Genomic DNA, 19,473 nt, shown 5'->3' on the forward strand with positions numbered 1-19,473 from the left:
TTGACTTTCAGCAGAGTACCGTGAAGCCTCTCGCTTCCTACAGGTTCTTGTTTTAATGAACCCAGTAGATCAAGACGTTTCCTTGAGGGGCTCTCAGCATGAGCTGGTGGACCTCTGAGAACTGCCTGCTCATTTACTAAGACCTGTCGATTCTAATGCCTTTATGCTCCTCCATCGCCCACTGTTTTCCTTTCCGTGGTTCAGACTCTCATCTTTTCTTCTCCTGCATTATTGAAACAGCCCCCTTAAATGGTGCCCACCTGTGGTCTCATTGCCTTTGCCTCCCAACGCCCCCTCCTCCCACCTTCCAGACCAATGCCAAGAAATCATGTAGCTGATCAGCTCACAAAGCTGCTTCGCGTCCTCCTGTTGCCCACTGTCGCCTTGATCGTTAAGACCCACCTGAGATGGTTGCTGGAATACGAACTCCCAGGTCCCTCCCTTTGAGACTCTAATGTACAGCTCGACGGTGGAGCTCCAGAACTCTATTATAAATAAACATCTTAGCTGATCTTGTGATCAGGACCATGGGGGAAACACCGTGATGGCGTATCTCTGAGCTCTCACTTGGGAGAGAGGTCTGTGTTGGGCTGCTGTGCGAACCTCCATTCTTGTCTCTGCGCCCTGACAGCTGAGCTGCATCTCTGGGCATCGGTTGCTGGAGCCCAGCCAGTCCAGGCTCTGGAACTGGGATCCAAAACCGGAGGCCTGTTCAGAATACCAACCACCAGGCAGTTCAAGTTATCTACAAACGGATCACCCAACTCTGGGCCAGTAGAAGGCCTCACCAGGGGTACACCAGCTGTGGAGAGAGAGAGAGGGTTTTTTTTTTTTCCCTTCTCCTTTCTTTCTTACAAAAATGAAAGAATAACAGATTGCAGGTAGAAGAGGAAAAGCAATGAAAAAAATACCTATTACACCAATAACTTGTGTTCACTGCCTCCTGTTGTTCTGAGACCAATGGCTTAGTAAGTAAACCAAGGCAGGGCCGACACGGTAACAGCACTAAAACTAGCTTTGCCGTGATTCTCTGAATTGCATGCACCTGAACTTTCAGAGCTCCAGATGGCAGAATCGTGAGGTTGGCAAAATTTGCTCTGACATCCTCAAACCTCTCCCTCTGGCTTCTCCTCTTGTCCCGCATTGCCTCCCTCAGATGCTTGGTGCCTTCATTTGGGATCTAGATACTTGGAGCCCTCCACCACAGATCCCTTCTCGGTAGGGAACTGCCTGCCCAACTCACTCCTATGTCCACCCCTATTCCCATCCTACCCCCTCCCCTCATTTCATGCTTTGATCACTCGCTCTCAAGATGGGAACCGAGCTGATGAGCCAATCCTTACTCAGGTTTCAATGTCTGATAGTAACTCCCTTTTGGAAGTATGTTTTCCTGGGGGTGTGTCTGGGAGACAAAATCTTACTCGAGGTTTAATTTATGGGTAAACTTTTAGGGGAGTATTAGAATTAAGATCCCACCAATGGCTTTAACCATTGTGCTCTAGTCCCTGTCAGTGGGCTTGCGCAGAATAGGTACTTGATAGGCTGGCATAATGCCTTGGGCCACAGAGAGCTGGGTCTCTGACATCTAGATCCCACTGGATTTTCTTGGCCAACTAATTGTTAATGAAAAAGTTCATATGGCCATGTGTATGTTAGTGGCAGAGGCATCAGCTTCAAAGACCCAGTTCTTCCCACCCTCATTCCGGTATTCTTGTCACTTAACTGCCACACGTCAGTATGCCACGCACCATATTTATTTATTTCTTTACTTCTTTGTGACAGATTTTAAGACCGCTTGTTTCTTGGCCTGAGTCTGTGCATTGAAACGTAGACGTGTAAGGTCATGAGAATCAGCATGGACATCGACATGTCTGTTTCTTCTGAACATCACTGGATGCCTCATCCACGGTGACTTTTACTCTGGGTCTTAGTCTGTTTTGGTTGCTCTAACAGAATATCACAGTCTAAGTGGCCTAAACACAACAGAAGATAGTTTCTCACAGTTCTGGAGGCTGATGCTGACAGAGTCTGTGTTTGAAGACCCATTTCCTGGTTCATGGAGAGTTGTCTTCTTACTGTAACCGTACCTGGTGGAAGAGAAACAAGAACTCTCTGGGGTCTCTTACGAAGGTGCTGATCCCATTCACGAGGGCTAGACCCTTAGGACCTAATCCCCTCCCCCAAAGCCCCACCTACCTCTTAATACCCTCACATTGGGTATTAGGTTTCAACATATGAATTTGGAAGCGACGTGAATATTCAGTCTATATTATTCTATATTCGTTTTTATGATTTTGTCCAACTGTTACCACTGAATTTCATTTAAAGCTTGTGCTTTCCTCCCCATGCCAGTGTGCCCTTCAGTTTTCTCTGAGAAAGAGTGTTTTACTTCAGGATGAAACTTCCTTCAACCAGGAAGTGCCCGTCTAGCTCTGTTTCCTCTCCAGGTCTGAGACATTTGGCTCCATCCAGAGTGTCCTCCTTGACCACCAACCAGGGCTTGACCTTCCAATTCCTAACGTTTCCTCCAAGGACCCTTCTCTTAGCTTATAAGTGTCAGGAACCCATACGCCAGCTACAGAGTCATGTCACATTGAGATATATCAACAGCCACCCAGATTCTCTTTCCCAAGGGAATGTTCAGGACTCCCACGGAGAGCAGAGAGCATGTGGGACTGCTAGGGCCAGGGTTGGTGTTACGTGGAGTGCTCTTGGCTTTGATCTATTCCCACCCCCCTGCTTTGTGGGTTCTTAGAATAACTTTGACCTCTGGCTGTCTGACACTTCAAAGAGCTGCGTATTTCCTATTCTATCTGAGTATTTCTAGGTTTGTTATATCCATTAAGTATTTTCTGTTCAATCCCCTCGCTTCCCTTTATCCCCTGATTAAAAAAAAAATCTTAAAGCTTATTTTTCTAAGCTGAATGTCATGGGGCTATTTTCCACTTTGTTTAGTCTATTTGTATCATTATTCTACTGTTCTCTTGCTTGTACAAGCTCCCAATTGAGCATGAACATAGCATTTCCAACCACTTCCAGATCATTAATAAAGCCGTGAAGGAAGACAGGTTCTTACCCCAAACCCTGTGGCACCAATTAGACACTTACCCCAAATGGGCTCCTTGGCAATTTATCATTGCCCTATCGCCTTTCAGCCAGTGCTTAATCGATGAGACTGGGTTCTTCTCCAAGCCAATTTTAAACGAAGTTTCTGAGGAAACTTTCTTGAGACCAGTTGCCTTTCTGAATCTGTCTACTGTCTTCCAGCTGCTCCGTTTGGAACACAAAAACCTGCCAGACCACTGATTTGGCCCTAAGAATTGTTCAGGGTGGTAGCATTCATGTCTTTCTGCTTCCAACAACCCAGTCTGCCTTGAGGAAAGGAGGCTGAAAGAGAACTAAATCACTGGGGACTATTCCCTTCTGTATTACCAGAGACTGAATTGTTGCCGAGATGGGATTGGCGGGGGGGAGCCGGGGGGGGGGGAGCATGTTTTCCATTCTGGGTGAGACCTTGATCATCCAGACCTGCTCCCCGGACCTACCCAGGTGCAGAATCTAGATAAGGGTCTAGCAAAGAAGGCAAATTACAAGGGTGGGTGCTCGCCCACCCATGCTTCATGGATCTGAGGATCGAATCCCAGTTATTGAGCACGGCTTATGTTCTGAGAATTGTGCCAGAGATACCCGTACAAAGCTAAGGAAGCTATAGCCTATGTCCTCAGACGGCTCCAAGTCTGGAGGTGGTAGAGTTGCAGAATTCAACAACCAGATTATCTGTCTCTCACCTCTTGCCTGAAAACTGTCGGTCCCTACTAGGGCTGGAGGTATCAGAGGCCCCTGACAAATATAAGTATATCTGAAATTGTATTACCTGACACAGCAAAGCTTTAACATTTAGCAATCATGACTCTTCTCAGGTGGGTTAAGATACCAGAGAATGAGAAGTGAATGGGTACTGTTCTTGGGCGATTTATTTATTTATTTATTTATTTGGGAGAGAGCATGAGGGAGCAGGAGAGGTGAGTGGAGGGGGAAAGAGAGAGAGAGAGAGAGAGAGAGAGAGAGAGAGAGAGAATCTTAAGCACACTCCACGCTCAACATACAGCCTGACGTGGGGCTCGATCCCACAACCCTGGGATCATGACCTGAGCTGAAATCAAGAGTCAGAAGCACAACCGACTGAGCCACCCAGGCGCCCCTTGGGTGATTTATTTAAATGAGAAACTATAATGGAGGAAAGCCTGGGGATCTGGGTCAGCTCCAGCACTAGGCATATGTGAAGGACACCAAAACTAGGTGGAAAGTTCTCGGGGGGGGGGGGGTTCTTCCAGGCCACTGCCTCAAAAGATGGGGCTGGAGTCCTGCACCAGAATCACGCAAGTGATTAGGCTGTGGATCCCTGCATCCCGTCTTAGACACTAACGTTTCTGAGCGTGAATCTGCATTTTGAACCCGCACACCAGGGTGGTTCTAAATCAGGAATTTTAAACCTGGGGTTCACAGACACTCGGGCAAGGTTCTCAACCTTTAGCACACAAAAAAATCAGCTGGAGAATGGGATCAAAGGCAGACACTGGAATCGAAGCCTTACAGATTCTTCCTCAGCAGGTCTGTGATGGGGCAGGGAGACTGCCTGCAGTTTTCATCAGCATCCCAGGTCTCTAACGCAGGTGGCTCGGGGACCTCACAATGAGAAACCCTGCCTACCCGTCTCAGGGGTCCTATGCTCTGCGGTCCCTGTCCCTCTGCCGCATTCCCTGATAATTTATATGCGACCTCCCGCATATGGGCCTCTGTGCCACTGTGTCAGGAACGTCTTCTGCTTTGTCCAATCCCCAGAAGGGTTTAAGTCCAGAAAAAAAAAGTAAAGACACCCTGAGGTAGATGCAGGCCCCTCTTACCAGTTCCAACACTTCCTTCACCTCTGTGGAAGCAACGCGGAGGAAAAACAATGTATCAGCCAGCATCAGCCAGCGGCTGCAGAAACTTCTCCCTCAGGTAAGCTGTTTGCTACTCAAATGTTGCAGAAGCCCTGTCCCAGCAGAAGCTGGAGGGCGGGAGCTCACTGAAAAGCATTGAAACTGCAGGCTCTGACCGCTTTCTCTCACTGCCCAGGCTTCAGGCATTATTTTAGGGAAGCTAATTTTAAAATTAAATCATTATGATATGATATAATATAATATAATATAATATAATATAATATAAGTTTGTTTTTATCACCCTCCTATGACTTATAGTGAAACCAAGCATCCTGTCTTTTCGTTCATCCTGTGTCTGCCCTAGCTCCAATTCAATCCTCAGTCCTAAGCTTTGTTGTATTAGTTTATTTTATTTCCTCTTCCGTCTTCAACTTACGTGTTCCAACAGAAAAGGAAAAAAGGATGTGCAGATGTTGCTTTTATCTAGCAGTCAGGTTGGTGGGAAAAAACACAAAACATCTCAAGGCCAGAATTTTTGGACCAAGTGCCAAGTTACCAACCTACACGGTCCAAGGACACTGCACAATGTAGTGGAAACACTTGGGCTTTTGGAGGCTGCAAGACCTCAGCAGCTGGCTCCCGTGTGACTCTGGGAAGGACGCGCACCCTCTCCGAGCCCCAGTTTCCCTGTCTGCATGGAGGCATGCGTTCTGGATCCACTTGTGGCCCCGGGCAGGGTGCCGGGTGGGTGGGTGGGGGGGGCTGCTGACGTTTTCTCCTCCAAGCCAGTAGGATGCAGTGTGTCTTTCTCCCTCCCGGTGAATGTCCCCCCACCTCTTCCACCCACTCCCACCCCCGTTATGGAGCCATGTGGAGGTAACTGACGATTTTGTACAGAAATGGAGGAGGGATTTACACCGTGCACCTCCACCATGAGCCCTGTAAGCCTCCATGCAGGTCTTCTCTCCCAAATCTGTCCACTTCCCTGCTAATCAACAGCCCCTCTTCCTCTCTGCTTCACCCAGTGCCCAGACTCACTGGCTGGGCCTTCTCAGTCTCCCTACTTCCCACACGCCGGCGTGCACCCCCCTTCCTCCCTCCCGAGGCCTCTGAAACCGCTTTCTGTTCGCTGTTCACTTTCTCGTTGCTCAGCCCCTGTGCCTCCAGACTTGTAAACCTACAGCCATCGGATGCTCAGAACACAAGGACCTGCAAAGAGAGGTCCCCCCCCATTAGCCCCTCACCTTCGCAAACCAAGCAGTCCAGCAGTTAGACGCTCTTTCACATTAAGTGCACCTTTCCTCCCCCTTTGCAGAGCTTTTGAATGAATTCAGGCTTTCTCATGTCATACGTGAATAGTGACAGACTGAAGAGGTCCCGTGGAGAGGGCTACTGCCACGGGCTCCAGCCACCCCAGCGGCTGAGGGAGCAGGAGGGTCACCAAATCCCTCACTCAGCGAAGGCACACCCCCTGCACCCGGGCCAGGGAGCTCAGCCTCTGAAGACAGAGTGTAAGAAGAGCCTGAACATTTCTCACCTGTCCAAGGGGGAAATAAGGCCCACTGCTAGGGTGGTCCTAATGACTAAATGAAATGCCATCAGTAAACCACGTACCTGAGCATCTGGCATCGGGAGCTGTTGAAGGAAGGAGGCTCGATTCGACCAAAACTTAGTTTTCACATTGATTCACTTCCCTGGCAAGAACCCTTTCTTTTCGCTGGGAATTCTTCTGCTTCCTTTCATTTCTGTTTCATTTTTTTGAATACTCATGAAGTCCCTAATTTTTTTTAATGTTTATCTATTTTTGAGAGAGAGAGAGAGAGAGAGAGCAGGGGAGGGGCAGAGAGAGAGGGAGACACAGAATCCGAATTGGGCTCTGGGCTCTGCACGGAGCCCAAGGCAAGGCATGAACTCACAGACCTCGAGGTCATGACCTGAGCCAAAGTCAGATGTAACCGACTGACCCACCCACGCCTCCCACTCGTGAAGTCTCAAAACTTACTCTTTTGAAGCCACACTGGCTGAAGTTAATTATCTTTACCGTTTGCAAAGAGTTGCAGTTCTCTGGGCCTTGATTGTGGCCGACCCAGCCCTATGATTTGTATATTTTAACGCCCCTCCACCTCCCACCTCCACACCCCCTCCCTCCCTGTCCTGGCCCCTTGTCCTCACTGTCAGCATCCCACCTTCTCCCTTAGAGCCTCACATTCTATTTGTTGCCACCCACTCCTGGGTTATACCAGTGGTTCCCTCGAATCCAGGGAGCCTATAACTCCTGGCATATCACAGTATGTCCATTTCAATCACTTATCTATGGATAATCTACTTCGAAGATTAGCATGGAGCCACTACATTTCCTAGGGGAAGATAATTTTGGCATCATGTATGATTGGTCTTATTATTTTCTTCCTCACTCTGCTTCAGCCACACCAGCCTCCTTGTTGGAACACTCTCCCCAGATACCCATTTGGCCCACATGCTCCCCTCTTTCAAGTCTTTACTCAACTGTGATCTTCTCCATGAGGCCTTCCCCACTCTTCCCCAGTGCTACCCGACCTCTCCTCTACTTTTTTGACTTCTAATATCGTGTGTGTGTGTGTGTGTGTGTGTGTGTGATAGAGAGAGAGAGAGAGAGGTATGTAGTTTATAGTGGCCTATCCCCACTAGAATGTAAGCTCCAGGAGTGCAAGGATTTGTTCTTTTTTTTTCCTCACTTTTTGTATCACCTATATCAATACATATGCCCTTCTATATATTCTATATCTAGAATATACCCTGGCACATATCTAGAATATACCTTAGCACATAACTACTTGGGTACAGTTGGTGAATGAATGAATGAATTAGTGAATGAATGAATCACTTATTTCAGATCACATATGGGCCCAGAGAGGTGAAATGAATTATCCAAGGTCACACAGCTACCTGGAGGTAGAATTAGGAAGTCACTTCAGGTCTATCACAAAGTTCAATGTCTTTCCTCTGCCTCCAGCTGACTCCTTTATCAACCACAGTCTATGGTGCTCTGCTTTTGGGGCGCCGCTTCAGGTCTGGCCCTCCACAAGGATTAAAGGGTATAATGCCTTTAATGTCTTAATTGTCCGTTCTCTATAAAAGCTGCTTCTTTCACGGTGTTTCAGCTGTACTGCTCTTCCTTCGGCTCTTCAATCTATCTCAGGACCTTTGCACATACAGTTCTGTAGACTGCTATTTGCCCAGCTTCTCCTTTGGCTCCTTCTTCATCCTCAAAATTCAGCTTAAATGTGCTTTCTTGAGAATTTGTCCTTTACATGAAATGAGTTTCATTTTTTTCTCTTCATATTTTTCTTGATAATATTTGTCATCATTTATTTGTGGTTATTTGGTAAGTCATTCTCCTCCTGTAGGGCAAGGGCCGTTTCTACTTTGTTCACCTTTGTACAACCAGTGCTAACACAGTGTCTGTAATGAATGAATCAATGAATAAATATATTATCAAATAAAAAGGCTGTAGGGATTATTACGCATTATTTCATATTATTCATTATAGTCCCCTTTTGAACACATAATATCTGAAGAAGCAACTGCCAGTGGGTAAAAGGTCCTTCAAGCTAACCACAGGTTGTCTGAGTAGACTTCACAACAGAGTTTATGGTTGTTTATGTTTGCTTGAGTCTGTTTCTAACTTGCCAAGTAGATCCCAGGCAAGTGACTTGATATGTCTTCATTAAGGTTGAAATCCAGACCTAGAAAATATACATCCTATTGTATGTGTATATATGTAATATTGTAGATGCCTACTTATAAATTAAGTTATATTGAGCTGTGATAACACATTCCAGCCTTTTGGAGGTATCTTGTTAGACTATCCCTAATGTCTGTCTTGTTAGACTGTCCATAATTGGGAAACTATTTTAGGTCATTGAATACATACTCATGGAGAACTTATCCAGTGCCTACCCCTGAGAAGAATATAGGAGCACTCCAAGATAATAGCCCTGTTCTCGAGAAACAGACTATTTAGTATGATGAACACGCTTTATACAAAAGGTGCCGCAAAAGGGATTATCCTCCATAAAGGGTGCATTTAGCAGGACCGGCAGTAAGTGCAATGGAATTCGGAGGGAGGAAAATGAATGTGCGCTGGGGTCATAAGGGAAGGGTTTATGAATGAGATGGCATTTAGCTGGACTTTGAGGGGTGGGGGAGAATAAATCATAATACTTATTGAGTTCCTACTATGCATAGGATATCAGACTAAGTCCTACGGCAGATACAAAGGATTATAAAATGGGGTCTCTGCCCTTGGCAAGTTTGTGATCTTGTTGTAGAGCCCAGATGTAAATTAGTGAGAAGTTAAGTAACATTATGAGAGACAAATAGCAGCTTAAGACAACAACAGCACAGAAGATGTCAAAAGGCGTTGTGTGATGAATTACTCAAGGAATGATGTAGATGCTAAAATGTAGACATTACTCAAGGAATGAGGTAGACACTAAAAGCTCTAGGAGCTCAGAAAAGGTGGGCTAGGAAGACTTCTCAAAAGATATGGGACCTATATATGTGTTGCAAGGATGTGTGTGACTGGCCAAGATGATGGGAGATTAGGAAAGACATTTTCAGGAAGGGGGTGTAGAGAGTGACATCGGCAAAAGTGTAGAGGCAGTGAAGGAAAAACACGTGTCAGAGGAAAACGGAATTGACCAGATTGCCTAGAGCAGGTGAAAAACAGAGTAATCAGAAATAAAAGGGGGGAGAAAGATTAAGACCAGATTCTAAAGGCAATGAAAACTATAATACCGTGTTTACGTATCACCTTCCATGCAACTAAGGGACAGTAAAGATTTTGCACAAGGGCATGGTGTTTCTGAGTGATTTGTCTGGCAGCATAAAGAATGGCTTTGAAAAGAGCAGCTATTGGGGCACCTGGGTGACTCAGTTGGTTAAGCGTCCAACTTCGACTCAGGTCATGATCTCACGGTCCGTGAGTTCGAGCCCCACATCGGGCTCTGTGCTGACAGCTCAGAGCCTGGAGCCTGCTTCGGATTCTGTGTCTCCCTCTCTCTCTGACCCTCTGCCACTCATGCTCTGTCTCTTTCTGTCTCAAACAAAATAAATAAACATAAAAAAAAAAGATCAGCTATTTAGGAGGCTGTCACAGAGGTCTAAGCATGAGGCCAGAACAACCTAGCAAGGTCAGGGGTGGCCATTCGCTGTGGAGAGTAGGTAGACATAAGAGAGAAACTAGGAGAGAAAAATCAACAAGTTTTCATGGCTGGGTAAATATGGGGTTGAAGAGAGAGTTGGGTCAAATGTGGATCTTGAATGTTTCACACCTGGATTTCAGGAGGATTCAGTAACACCCACTCACCTACATACATGCACATTCATTCATTTATTGAGTGTGTGCTATTTGTCAGATGTCAGGCTTAGATGTGGAAAATACCATGATGATTAAGACAGGACCCTGACTTCAAATTTCTTGTGGCGTACAGAAAGTCAGTAGCCAATAAGCAATTTCAGGGTGCCCAATATCTTCCAGAGATTCTGACAGGCAATATCGTATAGAGAAGTGTAGGAACCAGAAGGAGGAACTTTAGATTTCAATCATATGGAGCAGGATGTAGAATTTCATTTTAGATGCATAGAACTCCAGGTAAGAGAGGGAGACGTCCAGAGGCAGAGGCAAATGTAGGTTTAAAGCTCAGTGGAAAACCCACAGAGAGAGGAAATGTAGACCTGAGAGGGCTTTATTTAAAGTGGCTTTCTTGGGGTGCCTGGGTGGTGCAGTCGGTTAAGCGTCCGACTTCAGCCAGGTCACGATCTCGCGGTCCGGGAGTTCGAGCCCCGCGTCGGGCTCTGGGCTGATGGCTCAGAGCCTGGAGCCTGTTTCCGATTCTGTGTCTCCCTCTCTCTCTGCCCCTCCCCCGTTCATGCTCTGTCTCTCTCTGTCCCAAAAATAAATAAACGTTGAAAAAAAAAATAAAATAAAGTGGCTTTCTTTCTTTCTTTCTCCAAAAGAAAAAGTATCGAGAGAGAAGAGATGGAAGCCAGAGTCTGAACCTTAGGCTACAGTTACATTTAGAATTGACAAATTAGATATCAGACTACAATAGGATACGTAGCAGCAGAATGGAGCAGTGCATGTCACTCAAAGTAGAGAGGCTTTAACTCTTCAACAGTGGGGGCTGCTCTGTGGAGGTCAAGATGGGGGGATTAAAGGAAGGTTATGGAAGGGGTTTAGTTAGGCAAGGAACCCTCTGGTTCTAAACTCTCTGACCAAAGACAGGATGACTACACCATGGATATCACAGAAAAACTCCCAGACCTGGTGGGAAATTGGGTTAGATTAATGCTTTTCAACTATGGTTTTTCAAAAGTGTTGTTCCTAGTGGTAGCAAATTATACAAGCTTATAAATGATCTGCTTTTTTATAATAATTTTTTTTACATTTATTTATTTTTGAGAGGCAGAGCACAAGTAGGGGAGGGGCAGAGAGAGAATGAGACACAGAATCCAAAGCAGGCTCCAGGGTCTGATCTGTCAGCGCAGAGCCCTACGCGGGGCTCGAACTCACAAACCGTGAGATCGTGACCTGAGTTGAAGTCAGATGCTTAACCGACTGAGCCACCCAGGCTCCCCAAGCTTTTTGATAATAATAAATCAAAGCACGTTAATTTATCCAAATAATAATTTTTGTATTCACTGACTTGCATTTGGCTATGGTTCCTTGAGTGGGAGAGGATGGTAACTTACCTGGAGATTGGGTACAACTCCCTGCCCATGGTATGCCCATCAACATCAGTGGTTCATACAAATATCAATAGTACTGGTGTGTATGGCTGAAAAATGCCGAGCGGGTTAAACAAACTACAGGTTCTTTTGTAACTCGATATTTCTATCACACAGTGATTCAACAATTCAAAGTCATGGGGTTGCAAGCTTCTGAAAGATGGGAAACATGTTTTGGATGCCTGCATCTGAATCCCTTACAAGATCTGATACGCTGGTAAGCACTTGATCATTTCGTACACGAATGAACTGATGGAGGCCTGCAGGAGTGAGGTACCGTTTCAGTGGGACAGAAAGAAATTTTTAGTATTTGGTCAGAAAGATGATCAAGAGATTGGAAAGTAGAAGTAAAATCAAAGGGGGTGGCTCTTGGGATAGCTTCCTATCTGATTGGTGATTGCATGATGCTGAACATTGATAAGAATGACTTAGGTTGGGTGTTAAGAGAGCCCTTCGTGGCAATAAAGGCTGATAGATACTAAACTGAGAGTGTCAAAAATAGTATAAATTGTAGATCTCTTGAAGTGCTTGGACAATGAAGGTAATCTGTACCTGAGGTTTTAGCCCTCTTCCTTCCCCCTCAATGATATAGCAATCCTGGCCTCCATCTCAAATTTCTTTCCTTGGAACATGTATTGGAGTGAATTTTCTATTTATGACAGTCTTTATACTAACCACCTCTGGACCACTCTCACGGACCTAACTCAGTCTATTATGTCTCCTAGGAAATGAAAATGACTTAGTGCACCTGCATCGGACGCTAAGCTGTGACTGTCAGAGACTAAGGTGCCCACTAGCAATGAGCAGTGAGTGCAAGTGAAAGGAGATGGGGTGTGTGTGTGTGTGTGTTCTATGTGATCGGTTCAGTGCTTCTTCCATTCAGAGGGTTAATGTGCTTGCTGTCTCTTCCTCATAGGAGGACCCAGCGTCGTTGCTTGTTGCAAACTGTAAGTTTTCTTTTTCATTCAAATTTGCCAGGACTGTGAATCATGGACATCAGTCCACTATACTTCACTTTCCCCAGCTGTTCCCTGCCCTGTTCTCTGTTTACCTTTGTCCACTGATGCAAAACCCTGCACTGTGGTCCAGCATTTACTACAGGTGCTTCTGGGGCCTTTAACAATGGTTGACTTCACTTGAGAGGTGGCACTCTGCTGAGAAAGGGTCAGAGAAACTTGAACACAAATTTTTTCCCTCCCCAACTCGACTTCAATCAGGACACTCTCTCATCTGCCAGCCCTCTGCTCCTTCTTTTCCATCCCGTTGCCTCTCCCAAATTCATATTCAAAGAGGCTTTGAGCATAACACAGATACTGTCACACCTAATTATAATTGCACATGGATTTTGTTATATGACATAGATTTTCTTCTAGCCTGAATATTTCAAATTGACCTATGAGAGGTAAAAGGAGTTAGCATGTGATTATTTTCCCCAGCCTCCCCTCTTCTCTCTTAGGTTTATGTTGAGGGGAACACTTTTTTTCCTTCCCTATCTGTGTCTATTTTTATTCCCTGTACCCTGAACCCTTATTTAAACCTAAAATATTGGTGAATTCCACTCCATGCTCAGTCTTCATTAGCAGAAACTATGGCTCAGTTCAACGCAGGTAGGTATGAATTCATAGGATTCCTTAGAGGCCGAGAGATGCAGAGGCTGAGGCGGGACAGGGGGAATGACATTAAACACTGATTTGAATGCTTTGTGCACTCAAAGCATAGTTGTGTTGAGTGAGAGAAAGAGAGTATCTTGAGAGACATGATCCAGGAGAACCCCCCAGGTCAGCAGGACTCAGTGATGGTGTGCATATGGCATGGATTCCAAGGAAGGTAGGGAGAAATGGTGGAAAGCATGTAAACTTGCACTTAGGTCGTCTGTGTTCAACCTCCAGCTGCGGATCTTACCAGCTGCTTGGTCTTGCTCATGACCCTTACTGATCTGAGCAGTTCCTTTTAAATTGGGGACAGAAACAGTTCCTATCTTACAAAGCTTGAGGAAGAAACTAGAGAGTGCTTACAAAAGCAATCAGCACACTGCCTGGGATACAGAAAGTAATCAATAAGGAGTAGCTATCATTATGTTTTGTCCCTTTCACTATTGTCCCCCTGTAATCAGCAATGTATGGCTATTATTTCTTCAACTATCTCTGTGACAAGTTCTTAGTTCATGAAAATGATGTTCAAAACCAATCATTAGCCTTAGAAAAAAGGAGTAAAGACAAGGACAATTTGTCTCTTAAATAATTCTCATAATTCTAGAGTGATAACAATTTATTACATTTTCTGCATTATCCAAGGCTAATTTAATCTGCTGTTGACTTGTCTCAGTGATATCTTACTTGTGATGTATCATCTATCTATCTATTTATCTATCTATGATCTGTCATCTATCTACCTACTTATCTATCTATATCTATATATCTATATATCTATATCTATATCTATCTATAGGTATAGATATATGTCTGTATGTGTGTATGTATGTATGCAACATACCTAACAGGATGATGACTGAAATGTTTCCTATTGTTTTGGAATTTGTATCTGGAGGACAGAGCCTGCTGGGGGTCAGGATCTCTGCAGCAGGACACTGGGAAGGTAGGGGTAGCTCCCGGGTCTAGAGCTGGAGGGCCAGGGGGTAGAAGAGGTCAAGCCTGAGCTGAATCTTCTCCATCACAGCATTGTGCTGTGGGTAGGCTCATATGGCACTCTGAAGAATTCACAAATGTGTCTAAAGAGAGACAGCCCATGACTGGAAGCTCACTGCATGGAGAGCTTCAGTGGCCAATCTGTGTAAGCTAAGGGAGCAGCTATAAGCGGCAGAGAAAGGACCACAACAGAGACCAGCCATGTAAGGAGATACGTGTCCTCCTCTCTCTCCTTTCTTCCCACCCCAACATTATTGGAAGAGTCAGGATTTGTATGGTTAGGGCATAGGAGGTATCTCAGAGTCAGATCACCGTCCCACGTCCCAGGTTGTCGTGGGCCAAATTATGTCCCCCACCCAAAGATATGTTGAAATCCTAACCCCCAGTACCTCAGAATGTGATGGGACTGGGGGTTAGGAAATGAGGTCATTATGGTGGGCTCTGATAATAAGAAAAGGGGAAATTTGGACACAAACATACACAAAAGGAGGGTGATGTGAAAAGACACCGAAATGCACCATGTGATGACCACAGTGATGGTGCCCAAGCCTAGGAACACCTGGGGCCACCAGCAGCTAGAAGATCCAAGAAGTCCTCTCCTAACATTTTCAGGCAGAGCATGCCCCTGATGATACCTTGGGTTTGGACTTCAAGCCTCCGGAATGGTGAGACAATAAATTTCTGTAGTTCTAAGCCACCTAGCATGTGGTACTTTTTTAGAGCAGCCCTAGGAAACCAATATACAGCTCAGTGCTGTGGCGAAGGGAGGGAAGGAGACATGATTTAAGTCCACTGAAACTTGAAACTGGGCTGCGTTTTTAAGAGCCAAAAATGACCAGAAAATGATGGAATCTGCCTCAAATCTTATTGAAGGGTGTGCTATGTATTAGGAAAAGGAGGTTCTACAGAGCAAGATGGAAGCGGTGACTGGAAAAAATATAATTATTTTATGTATACACCCCACCGAGTTCTGACTGCTCAATAAACCAGTTATGCACGGATTCAAACATTCTCTTCCCACCAGATGCTTGGGAAGCTTGCCAGGATTACTCTCAGGCTGCATGCTTGTTGCCATGACAATGTAGGTAAGAAACAATCCTATAACTTCCCCAGCTTATAGACTAGAACCAGTGGTACTTCTAAATGCTCTAATCGCTAATGTTTTGTGATTAAATCTGTGTAATGATAAACCCTCGGGACTGAATTCTGAGGAAGCTCCAAGGGTAATAATGGAACTCCCTCAACGTAAGAGCTGTTTCATAGACAGCTTAGAGGAACGACTCCCTTTCACATCGAGCCTTGGCCTCCGGATTAGCACCAGAAAGCTCCGTATCCAAGATAATCTCTATCGTAGTCTAATTCCCAGTGGCCTCCGTCAAGCTCTATCTGGGTAATGGGCTTTCTTCTTCATCCCCGGTACACATCCCACTAAGCTGCCCCATTAAGTTTATGCACCGTCCCAAGAGGCTGTGAGCTGCAAGCTGAGATTCTGGGGTGGATGGCCACCCAGGATTTCTTCCCTGCTCCTCCTGGAGACTGAAGGCAGGGAGAAAAGGGTTTTGGCAGGTTGGGAAGTCAGTTGTGTTCCTCCTGCTGGACCGCAGCAGGGGCTTATTGCTATAATTAGCACTTCCGGTCTTGTAGAACAGCAAGGGCAGCTCAGCCATGGCTTCCTCATTACAAACTTTCGTTTTCTTCACCGTATGGGAGATGGAATTAATTAGTTATTTTCAAGCTTCTTTGATAAACTAGATGGTTGTTGTTGGTATGCCTGGGCATGATAGCATTGGTGATTTTGGAAATGGTGGCAGCCTTAGAAGAGAAGCGTTGAAGGAGGCAGTAAGGGATATAAGGGATTTGCTTGGGAAGGCAAATAGAGACAGCAGTCTGAGCCCATCAGGATGTTGTGGTCCTCAGAAAAGAAAAGAGACGATGTTCTGAGGGATCTGAGTGGAGGAAAGGGACCTCTGCCCCCTTTTAATATTTATCTCCCAGAATCCCAGGTACTTTTGGTGGGAAACCAGATTCCTTCCTCTTGATATCTAATGTGCAATTGGGCCCTGGATGTTGATCTTGGAACATTTATTTCTGCTCATTAGTTGCCTCTGCTGGGGAAAGAGGAAAGGAAAAATGGAAGCTAGGATTAAGGAGGTCTCTTTCCTTTACATAAAATGAGCTGTGGGGAGCAGGGGCATTGCTAGATGCTTATGTCTCTAGCATTCTAAGAAAATTCTGTTTCCCTTTAAAAATTGGACCCTGCTGACCACTTTCCCTTTACTGAAATCCATGTTCCTTGACTTCTGGGATTCCACACCTGTCTGGATTTACTCTCCTCCCTTGGGCTGGTTCTTTTCCCTTTCTCTGGTTTCTCTTCCTCTGCCTGTCCCTGAGATGCTTGTCCCCAGGCTTGTTGTTCTTAGCCCTCTGCCATTCTCTATATCTTGAGTTATTTCACTCATTTAATTACTGATGACTTTCAAACCTATATTTCCAGTCCAGGAACTGTTTCCTGGGATCCAGGCTCAGAAATCTCACTCCTTACTAGAGAGTTATCTTTATCTGTATTCCATTCAGATATTTCAAATAGAAAACATCTGAAGTACTCTGTTCATTTCCACTCTCCAAATAGCTTCTTCTTTTCTATTGCCCTAGCGTCTACTGGTTGGCAAAACCAGAAATGCAGAAGTCTTCTTAATTCCATCTTCTGCCTCAGTGCACATCCAACCAATCGCCAAGTCCTAATAATGCCACTATCTAAATAGACCTTGGCTTTATCCACTTCTCTCCTTCTCTGCTGCCATAATCCAGATCACCACCATCTGTCCTTCAAGGATGGATGCAAGATGTGTGGATTCTCCAGGCAGGCGAGTTTTTTGGCATACCTTCAAAGCAACATTGTGTAAATGTAAATTCACTGTTTATTTAGAGGGAAAGCACAGAGAAGGAAGACCCATGGAAGAATTACCTTCTATTGTAAGGGCTGGGAAACTAAAGCTAGTGTACTAGTTACCAGTTTTGTAAACTTTTATTGGAACACAGCCATGCCCATTCATTTCTGTGTTGTTTCTAGCTGCTTTCACAAAAAACAATGGAGTTTGGTAGTTGAAACAAACTGGCCAGCAAAGCTTACATATTTGCTATCTGGTTCTTTACAGAAAATATTTGCTGATCTCCTATTGTTTTCAACAGTTCAGCTCTGGCCCCACACTTGCATACTTCCTTGTGAAATAATTCAGAAATCATCTTCTGTAAGTCTACCATTTCTCCCAGTAGGGTTGGAAGGGGGTGGTTGAGGCAGCAAGGTATCCCCCATAACCACAGTGAGTGTTCTCCACAATTACAGCACTGATCAAAGCATTCTTTACATACAATGTTTCTGGTGGTCAGGACATCTGAAAATATAATTGTGTCTACCTTGATACATTTCTATTGATGTTTTAGAAATTTACGGAGGTGTGCATTTCCCTCCATAAATTGACACTCCAGGCACTACCAAGGCTCCCTTTAATTTGGTTCTGATCTTATCGGAGTGTTGCATCAACCTCTTATCTGGTCTTCCTGCCTCAAGGCCTGCTCTTCTTCAAATCAGTTTCCATCATGCAGATAGAATAATCTTTTCCAAATGCATATCTGATGATGCCACTCACCTGACAAGCCACGTTGCAGAGTTTGGACACTTTGCAGTATGTTCTGCACTCTGCAAAACTGCTTACCAGCCCTTTATTTTTTTAATGTTTATTTATTTTGAGAGAGAGAGAGAGAGAGTGAGCAAGCAGGGAAGGGGCAGGGAAAGAATCCTAAGCACGCTCTACGCTGAGCCCAGCACAGGGCTCGATCTAAGTGGGGCTCAATCTTATGACCACCAGATCACAACCACAAGATCACAACCTGAGCCGATATCAAGAGTCAGGCACTTAACTGACTGAGCCGCCCAGGCCCCCCATGCTTACCAGCCCTTTAGAATCTAGTCTGAACTCTCCCGTTGCTTACCAAGCATTTACTTTCTGGGTCTAGTCTTGGTTTTGCCTTCATATCCTGCCCCTCACCCTCTCTTTTTATACTCTAGTCATATTTCTCCTCTTTCAATTTCTAGATGTGGCAAGCTTTTCTCTTCTGGGTCTGCACTAATTATTTTTCTCTGTGCAGAACACTTCCTTCACCTTTGTCTCAACCCAGTGAATTTCAGCTCCTCCTTCCAGTATGGGTGTAAACATCAGTTTCTCAGCTAAGCTTTATCTGTCCCCTAGGTAAGATTAATCATGCCTAATCTTTCTGTACTCCCCTTATCATAACACTAATGACTCTTATTGTTACCACTTGTTCAATTATCTGTAAGTTTCATAAAGACAGAGATCATGACTAGCTTATATCCTGCAAGCCTAAGTAGCAATTAGCAAGCACTCAAATATTTATTGAGTAGATAAATAAAGGCTTGAATGAACGTATGAGTGCGTGAATAAATGATTTAGTAGCTTTCCTATACTACTCCTTATTCCCTCAGTTCTCATCTAACTGGTGACTAAATCTGGGGCATTCTAATTTTCATTATCTCTCATATGTCTCCTCCTTTCAATCTTATACCTGAACTGTGACTATAATCTCCTATTTCCCTGCAGTATGGTGACTTATTCAATCTCCACAGAGATATCTGAAATAAATATCTACATATTTTCCTTTCTGGCCCACAGTGTAAACTCAAAATCTTTTCACTTGTTTGATCAATTTCTGGAGTCCCATTTCTTTTTTTAATTTTTTTTAACGTTTATTTATTTTTGAGACAGAGACAGAGCATGAATGGGGGAGGGTCAGAGAGAGAGGGAGACACAGAATCTGAAACAGGCTCCAGGCTCTGAGCGGTCCGCGCCCGACGCGGGGCTCGAACTCACGGACCACGAGATCATGACCTGAGCCGAAGTCAGACGCCCAACTGAATGAGCCACCCAGGCGCCCCTCTGTAGTCCCATTTCTTGCCCATCCCTCCTCATAACTCTAGCAACACTGAATTACTCAGAGTTCTTTAGAATATGGTAGGATATTTCATGCCTTCCAACTTTTCCTTAGCTTCCTTCTGTATTTAGCACATCCCACCACATTTTGTGCACCTAGAGTAAACTTGTGTACTCTTTAAGACTTAG

The sequence above is a fragment of the Lynx canadensis genome, chromosome B4, assembly GCF_007474595.2.
Source record: "Lynx canadensis isolate LIC74 chromosome B4, mLynCan4.pri.v2, whole genome shotgun sequence".
Classification (NCBI taxonomy): domain Eukaryota; kingdom Metazoa; phylum Chordata; class Mammalia; order Carnivora; family Felidae; genus Lynx; species Lynx canadensis.